This window comes from Caretta caretta, chromosome 1 (genome assembly GCF_965140235.1).
Source record: "Caretta caretta isolate rCarCar2 chromosome 1, rCarCar1.hap1, whole genome shotgun sequence".
Classification (NCBI taxonomy): domain Eukaryota; kingdom Metazoa; phylum Chordata; order Testudines; family Cheloniidae; genus Caretta; species Caretta caretta.
The window spans coordinates 223,695,792-223,709,925 of record NC_134206.1 but is presented as its reverse complement, the minus strand read 5'-3'; positions in this window follow the sequence as shown (position 1 = coordinate 223,709,925).

Below are 14,134 nucleotides of genomic sequence, written 5' to 3'. Positions count from 1 at the left end.
GACTTCAATGGGCTTTGGATGAGGTCCATTGCAGACATCTTCAGGTGAATTGTGCCAACTCTGCACACACTAGAATATTTAGGGTACAAGTTTACTAAATGGCACAGCAAGATTACTATCAGTGCATATGTGATTCTGCATTGGCATACAGCCAGCACAAGGGCCATACTCACGTTTCCTCTTCACTGTCCTCCTCATGGGGAAAGGAGGCATTGTTATGCAGAAAAAAACTACACAGGATCATTTCAGGGGACAAGACAAGATGTCATGTTTATTATAACACAATTTGATTTATGACCAATAACTAATATCTAATACTTATGTCCACGCATGGAGACGCGCACACACCCACCCCCAAATGTTCTGCAGCTGCTGTATAATTACCAGTCCTGAACATAGCTTGAGTTTGTGGCTTGATTTCGCAGCTTGAGATCGTAGTTCGTGGTGGCTAACTGGCCAGGAAAGCCAGGCATGAGGAAGGGCTGGGTCTCTGTTGGGCACACACCAGTGCCCCTTGATGTTGGAAGCAGAACGTTACCCTCTGAAGTCTTCCATCTCACTCATCCTTTTTGTAGGCTTTAGTTTGAATCCAGAGTCTACAGGTCTTGCTGTGTCACGCTGCCTCTGGGTTCGGTGTGATTGATCACCCGTCAGTTGCAGACATGACTTTCAGCCTGGGACCTGGCTTTGATGTTTCTTCAATTGTGCTTTTGTTCTTTTCTTTTTATGGTGGACTCTTCTTGCTTTGTCAGGGCTGTTATCTGCATCTTCAGCCATTGGTGTTTACACTTTATTTCATCAGGACAGGCTGGGGCTGGAGGTTGATTCCCTCATCCATACATACCCCATTCATACATCTAAACTACACGAATAAGATTACATCAGGGTTTTGCCAAATGAAGGTTGCAGCAGGGTTTACAAAATGGAGTGAGCATTTTAAAATGGAGTTTGGGACAAGTTAAAATGGAGTTTGAGTTACAATACGGACAAGTTTCAGAGTAACAGCCGTGTTAGTCTGTATTCGCAAAAAGAAAAGGAGAACTTGTGGCACCTTAGAGACTAACCAATTTATTTGAGCATGAGCTTTCGTGAGCTACAGCTCACTTCATCGGATGCATAAGAAAAGGAGAACTTGTGGCACCTTAGAGACTAACCAATTTATTTGAGCATGAGCTTTCGTGAGCTACAGCTCACTTCATCGGATGCATAAGAAAAGGAGAACTTGTGGCACCTTAGAGACTAACCAATTTATTTGAGCATGAGCTTTCGTAAGCTACAGCTCACTTCATCGGATGCATACCGGTATGCATCCGATGAAGTGAGCTGTAGCTCACGAAAGCTCATGCTCAAATAAATTGGTTAGTCTCTAAGGTGCCACAAGTTCTCCTTTTCTTTTTGCGAATACGGACAAGTGTAAGGAATGGCAAACAGTGACCAGAAGTTAGTGTTGAAACAGTGTAAGTTTCAGCAATTTAAGCAGCAATTGGATCGAAAGTGAAACTTACAAGGGCAGACACCTGAATAGCTGTGGCTCTTAACAAGCAGCTTCATTGTCAATTAGCCAGTTATTGGGGTAACCGGTTTTATGAATGAATGTTTCATTCATAAAACTTTGTTTATGAAGTTATAATAATAAAGCGAACAATTAAATAATTTCATTGATCAGATTTACAGCATCCAAGCATCACTAAGTGCTTGAGTGGCTAAGTATTGTTATACCTACAAATGGAGGAACTGAGGTTAATTACCTTACCCAAGGTCACACAGACTCCCAGTCCCCTCAGACAATGCTTCCTCACTTCGTAAGTGTTTTGTGAACTTGTATCCTTTAAATAATCCATTTACTTGGAAATTAAATTTATGGAAAACAGTCACCTGAAAGAAACAAAAAAGTAGTTTTCAGCCACGGAATTGAAAAAATCAATTATTCGCTCAGCTCAACTCCTGACTATGGCTTTCTACCTCTTGGGGCAAGTGTTCCTAGATATGGCAAGTCTTTGATTACCCTGGTAAAGACTATTGAGTACTGTTACAAAGTTGTTGCGGTGCTGTGATCACAAACCAAGATCTCATGGGAGTGAAATTGTGGAAGGGAAGAAAGATGCGTGATTAGATAATGTAGAAGTGAACAGGTTGGGTTATAATTTTTTTAACTGCAAAACTCCATTAGTAATGGCACATTTCCTTTGCAAGAATTATAAAATATGTATATTCAGATATTTTTGTGGAAGTGTCTGTGATGTCACTCACACTTCAGCTTGCAGACCTGTCAGTCCCAACTGCAGATTTTATTGGTTCAGTATTTCTTGCATAGGTGCTGGAACTAGAGGTGCTGGGGGTGCTGCTTGAAGTGGTTTCCATCATGCACAGCATATACAGTTTGGTTCAATGACTCTCATCACCCCCACTATACAAATTGTTCCAGCACCCCGTAATGCATTTTTGTTCTTTTAACTGTACTTTCTATTGACTTCAAAGAAGAGAAAGTCCTTTCATTTTAAGCCAAAATAAGTAAGAGTTTATTGAAGTCTCTAAAGAATGGAAATTACGGAATACTAATTTCTTCCCAGCAAATTATTTCCATAGACCTCCATAACTAGTTTCTTAAGGCACCTTTCCTTTAGGTGATGGCTCTCTAGTAAGTCAGCAGTAACTATTAACTGCACAAATATCAGAGATTTCATTCTCCTAAGATCAGTCAACGGACTGGTGTAAATAGACTGTATAGTGATTTACACACGAGCTGAGGATCTGGCTCAATGTATTTAATCTGTTTGTTGCAGCAGCACGTTATTCCAGTTTCAAAAGCTTCTGGAGTTGGCTGTATTTAAAATATTTTACTTCAATAGTGATAGAGCACTCACTAACTAGAGCTATTGATAATTATTCAAGCTCCTATTGCTTCTGGATGTTTCTCAGAACTCTGAAACTCCAGAATCTGTATCAGTCACAACAGCCAAGACTGCTCAGATAACTTAGTTTTCTTTCCCTCTGCTTTTATTACTGAGAAGAAAATTAGATAGCTCAAATAGAGGGAGGAAAAGCTTGTTGCTGTTTCTTGCAGAGTGAGAGGCACAATGCAAAGCTTCTCCAGAAGGCTACTTGAGAAAATCAGAGCCAAATAAAATTCAAAGTCTGAGTCCTCACAGAAAAGCTTTACTGTCAGCCCTTGATATGTCAATATTACTACTACTTGAAAGAGCAGACTTGAGAGTTTCAAGTCCAGAAAAGAGAGGAGAGAAATTATTTTTATTCCATAATATAGCTCAACAATTTTCTGTTCTTGCAGCTCAGTAGATATTTCTTCTTCAGATCCTTAGTTGGATAAAAAAGTGGGACTTGACCCTGCCTCTATCCGCTGCTGAATCTCCTAATAAGAAATCAGGTCATTTTTCAACTGTTTCAGGAAAATTAGTATAACTCCTCAACAATGCCAAGAAAGTTTCTAGCAAGAATTACATTAGAATAGGTACTGTATAGAATAGAATGAGGTTTGAAGGACTTTCATTCACAAGCAAACTTCCTGGAGAAGATAAAATGTTCACACAAACAGAGGAATTTACATTGTCACCAGAGGAGAGGTGCGTAGGAGACCAAGAAACCCTGAGGGACAAGGATGATGATATACCTGCTGTTTCATGCACTGTGTGCTGGGTAATAACATGACAGACTCCATGTTTCTAAAACTAAACTGGCTCTTTATTAAGGGAACTATTTACAGCAGTGGTGGGCAACCTACTGCCCAAGGGCCGCATGCGACCTATCAGGGTAATCTGATTGCAGGCCGCGAGACATTTTGCTAATGTTGACAGTCTGCAGGCATGGCCCCCCGCAGCTCCCAGTGGCTGGGGTTCGCCGTTCCTGGCCAATGGGAGCTGCGGGAAGCAGCAGCCAGCATGTCCCTGCTTCCTGCAGCTCCCATTGGCCGGGAACGGCGAACCCCAGCCACTGGGAGCTGCGGGGGGCCATGCCTGAGGACAGTCAACATCAGCAAAATGTCTCGCGGCCTGCAGTCAGATTACCCTGATGGGCCGCAGGTTGCCCACCACAGATTTATAGAGATGCTGCAAACTAACTTCCTGGTGCCTCCTCCAAACTCTTCACACCTGCAATCTGTGCTCTTTCCTTCCTTTTCCTGCAGGTTGCTACATCTTTCCTTCTAGTACTTTTTAAAACAATGTTGTCTTTTTGTGCCAGCATTTGCTGACTTGCTAGGGCCAGAGTTTACTGGTGCATAACACATTGCACAGACACGGGCTTTACCACAAGGCTGTTGCGGCCTGTTATGCTTCACAGTCCATCAAGTATGCTGATCTTTGAACCAGCCTCCCATTCCTTGTTTGTGGTGGTGGTCATCGTGGGGGACTATCTTCCATCCTGTTGGTTCTCTCTATTTCTCATTTATCATGTTTGTTCTGACTCTCCCATATCAGGCCAACTAATAGCTGAGGCTCTCTCTAAGTCCTAGCTTTGGCCCTGTATGTCTGGGTGTGTTGTCTGTCTGCCACTACTACACAACTGTGCTTGATTTCATCTCCACCACAGTCCTGAGTCTATAGGTACCTCATATTACCTGTGTTCCCCTGCAGCTTTGAGTGTTGCCTTTTGCCATTGCGTTACGTGGCTGTTTGATTGGACCCAGATCTGCTTACCTCTGCATAGTGGCCTCAGATTCTTGGCTTTGTCATAGCTGACTGTATGCCTAGCTTGAGATTCTCTTAACTGCTTCTCTTTCCTGTCCATCATTCCTCCACTGGGCTGCATCAGACTGCCCTTCATGGAAACAGTCTTGGTTCTCTGGCCCATCCATCAGTCCCTGTTCTGGGCTACTATCTAGTCCCTAGTTAGGTATATTGTGAGGGTCCAAAGTAGTAATAGGATTTTCATTTCTTCTTCTTCCTCTACCACCAATGTCATGACGTATCTTGATTTTTCTCTTCCATTTGCCTTTGTTTCATTTCTCTCTCCTTTCCTTCCTATCTCTTTCTCTGTGTGTTTAAACTTGGTCATCTCTGAAAGGTGGCTGTAGAACAATTGTACACTGTACAACAGGGGTGGGCAAACTTTTTGGCCCGAGGGCTACATCGGGGTTCTGAAACTGTATGGAGGGCCAGGAGGGCCAAACAGCCTGGCCCCAACTCCCGTCCAGGACCCCACCTCCTATCGAACACACCTCTGCCCCTTATCCAACCCACTTGCTCCCAGCCCCCTAACCATGCCAGAACCAGCCACGCTGCCGTGCTGCCCAGCAGGAGCGGCAGGCCAGAGTGATGGCAGTGCAGTGAGCTGAGGCTGTGGGGGAGGGAGGACAGTAGGGGAGGGACTGGGGGCTAGCCTCCATGGCCGGGAGCTCAAGGGCCAGGCAGGATGGTCCCGTGAGCCAGATGTGGCCCGCAGACCATAGTTTGCCCACCTCTGCTCTACAATGTGGCTAACCTTAAGGTTAGATTTTCTTCTCTTTATCACTAATATTTGTGGCCTTTGTGCAATTGTTAAATAGACTTAATTTTGAAATATACTCAATGCATAAAGAATTTCTTGAAAAATGCATGATTGTCCCCTATATATGTATTGACACTTCTTAATTCTGTGATTAAGCCTTTGTACACCGGTGTAATAGACTTTATTTAGAATTGTACTCGCTGCATATTTCCCTCATAAAGTGAGGGGAAAAGCCTGAAATCTATATTTTATTTGTAATGCTTTGATAAATATAAATTAAACCTCATTTTTCAAAATGCTACAATATTGTACAGTAATGCTTCAAATATTCCATTTTACTATGGTGATACTGCACTCCTTGGGACCATTACTGAAGAAAATGTTAAGATTCCCTGGAGATGTATAGTACCTCTATCTTCTCTTATATTCTGGGACAGAGGAGGAAATAATCAGCTAAGCTACCATATGAATATTATTGAATGCCTGGTACAACAGCCAAGTAAGGTCCAAGGCAGATAGATCACTTCCTACAAAACACCACTAGGTGTCCTCTGTTAGTAACCGTACTCATATACTGTATATAGTTTTCTATATACTGATGGGAAAGCTAGTTCAGACTATATGAAAAACCATCCTGAACATTTTCCTCAGAAACCAAATGGAATTTACATTTTGGGGTTTGTTTGTTTTTTTAGGGTCATCAAATTTCAGTGACATACCTGAAACCTAGGAATTACTGGAATGCTGTAAAAAGACCAAGAGTACTTGTGGCACCTTAGAGACTAACAAATTTATTACAGCATAAGCTTTCGTGGCTACAGCCCACTTCATCGGATGCATAGAATGGAACATATAGTAAGAAGATAAGCACCTATTTGTGTGAGATTTTGTGCATGATTTGTAAATTGTATAGGCTTGGATAAACATCCACTTTTTGAGATGTGTAACAAATCAATGGAATGCTCAAACTAACATCTCTCCTCGACTATCATAATAAACGGATTTTTAGGTCACCTAATAGATAACCTAACCCTCCCCATGTTAGGACCTCCAGTAGTAAATCCTTAGGAAAAGGATTTACTTATATTACAAATATCTATGTAATGGGAAGAAAATATGATCCTGTCGTTAAAGCACAGGGGTCTGTTCCTTGTTCTGGTGTAGACTCACTTTGTGCAAGTTACTAAGCCTCTTTTTGCCTCCATTTCCTCATCTGTAAAATGGGAATAATACTACTTTCCTACAACATGGTATCCCAGACTGTCTCTTTTGCGGCTTTCATCATTCACATTTGTAAAGCAAGAGCTCTGTAAGAGCTTACAGAGGAGCAGAGTAATGTTGGTTCCTAATCTGACCTGGAAAAAATATGAAGAGCTTAATCATTGCTTTATGGTACATGCGGATGATTTTCAGCAGTGGCACTGAAACAGTGCAAAACAGCAGCTAACTGCAATGCAGCACATTATGTTAATCTGACCTTCCTGAAACCATTAGACCATACAAATGACTTCACATTGTAGCTCCTGCCCCAGCCTTATACCTTTAAGAGTTTGACAGTGTCTTCTTTATTTACACTCACAACTTGCCATCTTTCCTGCCTGCTGGTATTTATTATGAGCACATGTAGAAGCTGCAAACAGCAGTACTACTGTTGCTCAAGAAATTCAACCTGTCTGAAGTCTCCAGTTAGCTTTCTATTGCATGGCTAGGGCTTAAATCAGCACCTGCTGTTGTTATGAAGGGGCCTCAAGCTCCCAGGTGTTGAGATGTTAATAAGGCCCTCTTTTTACTGTCATACAATTAAAGAGTTAATTGTAGGGTTAGGGTCTTATGTAAAGGGACTCTCGTCTTCATCCACTCCACAGAAATCTTTGCCAATGTTTATTAAGCATAAAAGAAAAGAACAAGGCAGCAACACAAAAACACTTGGCGTTCAAATATTAAAGAACAAGTCATTCTGGGGATACTGCCCCTTTCCTTAGTTTGCATTCAGTAAAGTCTTCCAGAAGAAAAGCGTTGATTAGAAATATCTCTTGCTGGTGCTAAAATTCTATCTTGTGAGGAAAATATAGTTAATCCACTGTTGGATTTTGGCTCAACAGTTGGTTGTGGGTGCTCAGAGTATTCCTGCTCTTTAGACAAACTCCAAAACTACCCACAAGGCAGGAAGTTAAAGGATAGTTCAAAAAAGAAATGGTCTCCCTGTTGCTTTCTTTGCTCACATGCTGGAGGCAGGATGTAGTACTCAGGCTAGTCACAAATGGGTGTGCTTTCACCTCTGGACCCCAGATGACTTCCGGCTTGCATGATCTGGTCTGTTCTAACTCGTCCTCCTTTACATTGGGGTGAGGCTGCTTGCAATGTCTTCGCCTGTTTTGCTGGCCACAGCAATAGATTTCAATTAGTTCCAGAGCCGGTTGGACTTTGAATGGATCAGATAAATGACAAGCAGAGCAAATAGAATGAGGGTGAAGTGAAACGCAAGTGAGGGGATAGCAGGAAACTTAGGGAGGGAATCTTATAAAACCTTCAGTGTTGGCCTAACTTCATAGCAGGGACCATTAGATTATCTATTCTAATCTCCTGTACAACACAGGCCATACAATTTCACACTTTTATTCCTGTATTAAGCCCAATAATTTGTTTGTCTAAAGCAGATCTTCCAAAAACTTAAAGGCATCTAGTCTAGATTTGAAGATGTCAAGAGATGGAGAGTCCACCACTTCCCTAGGCAGTTTGTTCCAATGGTTAGTCATCTTTGCTGATTAAAAATATTGTGCTGTAGTTGAAGTCAATAGTTTTACATTTACTTCAGAGGGACTAGAGTTAGACCAGTGCTATGGGTTTTTGAAAACCCCACCCTTAAGTATTACATCACAGAGGTGCTTAGGCTTCATTCAATCTGGCAATGATGGCCTGACATCCTCACTGGACCTTTTGCGTCTGAATGTATCAAACAAAACCTTCCAAAGACCACAGCAAAAGTCTTGTCCCTACTTTTAAAATAAAGACCTTCTTGACCTCTTTAATGTCTTGTTTTTACTACTAAAAAAGATTGGAGTAATGCGTAACGCGCTATACAGGGGCGTGATTTCTAAAGTGCACCAATGGGTTGCACGTTCATTGGTCCGTGCAGACTCTTTGAAACAGCAGTACATTCATGTGCACTAGGGAACCTTGGTGCGCACCAGCAAGTTCTACATGGACCAATTAATGTGCAACAAGTTAGTGAACTTTAGAAATCAGCCCCTCTAGAGTGCATTATTCCTCCCTCCATGTAGACAAGCTCTAACTTGCATCAGGTAAAAACACAGTGAAGACAAAGCATTATAGGTTTACTGTGAGAGAAACTTGGTATTGTCGACCATGAGCAGGGGTTTAGTGCTGACCTCACCTTGTTAACTCGGCAGTAAAACTAAAATGCCTTTACATTCACTGTGCTGTTACCTCAGGATAGTTCACAAGCATTAGTTTCCCTGAGATAAAACACTTTTTATAGCAATGGAGACCAGGCCTGTGACCCGTAAAGACCCAGAGGGCATGGGAGTGCTCCTGTGCTGCCCTCTCTGAATTGTTGACTCCAATGTGTTTAACCATCACTGTTCCATCAGTCTAAGCTTCTGATGTCCCAACAGTTGGTGTTTCTTTCAGTCTCAAGGAATCTTTTTCCATTATAAGCATCCTTTGAAGTAATTTCTTCATTGTTGTATTTCAGCCTAAAGAAATTCAGTCCATGCAGTTCCTTGCACTTCAATTTGTGCTGCTGCTTATCAATTTTAGATAACAGATTTACAGGTCATGACAGGTTTTTGATACCTTCTACCTACTTTGAATCCGCAAGGCTTTCATCTACTTAGCTAAGTTCTTAATACCATAAAATTATAGGTTCCACCGCAGCACGATGTACCACTTTGCCTATGTAGTCTTTTAGGACTGTTAAGGGTACTGATTCTCTGCTGTCCTGAGTAGCCAATGAGAACCTCTCTCTTTTATTTTGATTCTTTTGTAGTTTTTTAACACAATTTTCTTAGCATCTTATTTTCTACCCTTAGTTACTTGATGGCAAACATTGCTCTGGCATTCCTTTTCTCTGCCTGGGTGGAAATATGATGCCGTTCTGTGTAAAGCATAGGATGGTACTTTGCATATCGGGCCAGGTTCTGTACCTTGGTTCCTGAATCACAAAGGAGCTGGAATCTGTCTGCAGCTGCCCAGTTTTGGGGAAGCACTGTCCGTTATCATAAAGATAGCAGAGCTGGTTCCTACACCAATTGCCCTCTCACTCTGGTTTAGGGATGTGTGTCAGGGGAAGGAGGAACATGTATGATACGAAGGAGCAGAGCTATGCTCTGCCAATTCACAGCTTTGGATCCATAGGTTCTGTAAGTTTAGAGCAGCCCCAAGGCTGCACTAGCATATGAGAGGGTTTGGGATGAGGTAGGTTTACAATCAGGGAGTAATAACCAGCTTCCTGATGGTCTCCCTTCCTCCTTCTCCACTAAGCAGATCACAGCATAGGAGATAATCCAACCTATAGTGTTGCCTTCAAGGTACACTATATACTGGTGCTTTACATAAGAGCATATATAAAGCTGTTTGTAGACAGTCAGGCCCTGTTCAGTGTAGGGCACACATCAGGGTGATGTTTTGTGTAAGAATATGGGGTGCTCTTGATAGATGCATGGTGGTACTTTGCACTGAATATTATGACTTTATTGTGTACAGTGTGGGATGTGAAATCTTGCGTAGATGAGAGCAAGATAAAATGCAGATAAAAGCAGGCCAGGGGTCAGGAGAACTCAAGCCTGGATTAATGAGGGCAGTGCCACACAGTTGGCCTTGCCTAGTAGCCAAAGTCAGGCTTATGAAGGGAACATGTAGCTGAGTGCCTTATTAGCATGAGGGGGATGGCATTAAAGCTTCTATTTTTATGGATGCTGCTTTGTCCCAGCTCTTTTTTACCCTGAATACTTGTAAACAAAGGAGCCAGCTTGAAACTTATTCGTCAGTGCAGAGGACTGCATGTAGCACTTCATCTTATTTGAAGCCTGCCCTCAAACCTTTCTCATCACACAAGGGGGTTGAGTCTCAGTTTCATCCAAGCTGTACTTAGCACGTGAATGAGTTGGGGGGAGGGGGCATAGAAAGGTTACTTAAAGCCACTTCCATGCATTCAGTCTCTGGCATAAGTTAGGGTATCTCTAAGGCTGCTCTAATTTATACCTGGCTGCAGCAGCCCTCCAGGAGCCATCCAACAGCTGAGAAGGGCCAAAGAACAGAATGCCTCTTGTCCTATACACATCCCCTCTGTCTGCTTCCACTAGGTTTATAGCTCTGCTTTTCACCAACAATGGCATAAAAAGGCTCAGACAGAATGGAAAATTGGCTCAAAAACTCTTGAGGAGTCCTTTAGTGTTGTCCTGGGCTGCTTATCTTTAATGATTGATCGTTTCCTACCTGTGTGAGGAATCATTAATTATTATTCCTTCATGGCTGCAGTCTGTTGCTTCTCTAAAGGCATGTTTGGTTTGTTTGTTTGACCATTTGCTGCTTGCTCTATGCTGTTTCCCACTGGGGATGTCATTCGTAGCTACATACTACATAGCTTTATTGTTCTGTTTCTAATAAAATATCATGAAACTGTGCATACTGATTATCTTGCTATTGGTTAGTTCATTCCTGAATAGAGATGGTGATTGTACTTTGCCTCAAACAACAATATGCCAGAATTATTGTTCAGTGACCATGTGCTGATCTCTAAAAGAATGTGAAGGTACTAACACTGACTATTTTGCACCAGTCTGACCATGTAAATCAGCCACAGATCTGACTTTACTAGTTGATTAAGCCAGAGTGGTGGAGAATAACCAAAAGGTACAGGTGAATCTGACCATACACACATCAAGGAAAGTTAAATTACAGAGTGTCACATGTGCTTATTATGTTTGATATTTATAGATGCGTGTACTCAATTAATGGTAATAGAGATCTGCTAGATCTTAATTTGAATAGAATATTTGTTACCAGGTACAGAACAAAATCTAATCACCAAATTCCTCTTACAGATTCCTACAACAGTTGAGGCTTGGCAGGTACAAGCAAAAATGAATCGCTGGTTTATTATGTTTGGGAATTCACATGGCAGAATTAGAGGCAAACTCTCATTCTTTCTGTCATCACATGAGAGGCCTGGGATCATTGGTAAAGAAGGCTGGGCTCTGCCCTGGTGAGATTTACCATAATTCCAACATGAAGTTTGTTGCACTGATCTTTCACCCCCATAAGTTTATATTCAAATCAAGATCTCAAGAGATACGCCTATGGAAAATACACTCCTGCTTACTCACTTGGAGTGAGGTTTATGTTCTGTGTCAACAACACATTCTCTTCACCCTAGGAAGCCAAATTCACAGCAGAGTTATATAAAGGTAAATGACAGTTGATGAGTAAAATTTTATAGTATGTAATAGAATTGTATTATACCATATAATAACTACAGTTACCTTCCTCTTTCAACATTTCACAGGAGTTGATGGGCCAGTGTCAAATGCTGCAATCCAGAAATGATAGGTCACACTGTTACTCCCTTAGGGGAGGAGTAGAAAGTTCTGAAAGAGTATCAAGATTAATTTGCTCTGTCTTCTGTAATAACACTCCTCTTTCTCTGTTTCCCCACAATAGCTAATGGAAGCAGATTGATCTGAGATGGGGTACTTTAGAAAGACTGAATTTAGTTCATTGGGAAGAGTTCAATCTAGCAGAGAGGCATTGGGAAGGAGCCAAAGAATTTTTTATTATCTTTTGATAAAAACAAAAAATAACTCAGGCCTGTCAGGGTCTTCCTCACAAGAGTTGGGCCATTTCTTCAAAGTGTTTGTCAGTGCTCTGTAGGAAACAGCTTGTGGCTTAAGATCTTCTGAGGAAGCTGTTTGAAGGCATTTTTATTTCACAGCATCCTCTAGCTGCTCATCCCTGCCTTTCCTACACTACACTAGTTCCCTATGCAGTTCCACCAGACATCAAGATAGGAGCTAACAATTGTCGATCTGTGTGGAGAACGTCTGGACGATACATATAGACTGGTCCCATCTGAAATGTGAAGGTCCTTCTCAGGGGAACTGTGCCAGAAACAAACTACATATCTCAGAATAAGTGCTAGCATAGGTACCAATGCTGCAAGAGGGGGAAGAAGTAGCTTGATCTTACCCTAATTTATTTGCCATAATTTGTTACAGTCACTCCTGGAAAAAATGCTGATAAGCTGTAATCCATTAATTGGTGGTTGTATGTATTTCTTGTGCTTCATCTTTTTTTCTGACTCATTTAGAACTAGTCTAACCTATTCATTACCAAGCAGCCTAGAGGCTATGTTAGAGAATTTGGGGAAATGAGGCTCTTGGGGTCTGTTTCGAGGGGGGTCAATGTGCTTGAAGAGCAATTGGAAAATCTATAGATTGGTTTTCCCATTTAAAGAAAAATGCATTATCTTAGCCCACGGTAGAGGCAATACAACTTGGCAAAGAAATTTTGATTTCTTTGCAACATGCTGGAAATATTTACACGTTTTCTCTTTGAAAGAATAGTATATATGATAGTGTAGCTCAGTGTTCAACTTCTCGAGCTTAAAATGGGGCTAGGGTGGGAAGGCTTTCGGGGGGGGGGGGGTCAGGATTTAAAACACATTTTCCTCTCAACCAAGCCCAGGGGAAAAAAATTATAAAATGTTCAATGAAACACTTTGTGTTTAAACTAATGCAACCCAAATGATTCCCCCCCCCCCACCTTTCCAGTTCATTTTTATGAAAGCTATGTAATCACAGGAGATTTGGTGAGACTCCTAAAGCTGTCATAGCAAAAATATGCAGATGACATGTGGCTCTGGGTCCTTTACAACAGACCACATCACTGTCACCTAACTAACCCAAAGCCTGGCCAAGATCATCTCAGAGAAGAAGGAAAGTTGGTTTAAGTTAAACCCCAGCAATTTGGAGGTTATGCTGATTGGCAGAAGAAAACACTCTGAGGAGTTTGTTGTCATGGTACAGTCCCCACTAATGGAAGAAACACACACACATTCCTCAGTGACACTGAGCTCTGACACAACAGAGTTGATGAATAACACACAACTTTTCTGGCTGGCTAGGAGGCTACATCTCATCCTTGCAGAGACTAACGTGGCTTTGATAGGACATGCTTTTGTCACCTTTCAGAGACTTTAAGCAATGTAATCTGCCTGGGAAGCAACAACTAGTACAGAATTCACCAGCTTGTGTCCTCAAGGATACTGTTTACTGTGAGCATAACCAACCTATCCTCCACTCAGTACTTTGCCTCTGTGATGAGGAGGCATGGTCCCCCTCAGACGCAGACACGGAGGGAACACGGCAGGCTGCCTGGTGGGAGGAGCCAGGAGGGCGATGCCCAGCATGCTGGAAGCAGAGGGGTGGGACAGGAAGGAGAAATATAAAAGGCTGGCCCAGTTGCTCAGTTGAGAAGAAGCCGCCGGAGGCAATAAACTCTTCTTCCCCACTGCTGGAGGCGAGCACCAAGGAGAACTGCTGTTGCCCCAAGGTCCAGCATGAGCTTCTAGGGAGCCCTGACTCTCTCGAGGCAGAGAAGCTGCTACCTCTGTCCTTGACAGTGTACCCAGAAGAGATTGAGGATGACCCCTGGATTCAGGTATGCCCGAGGG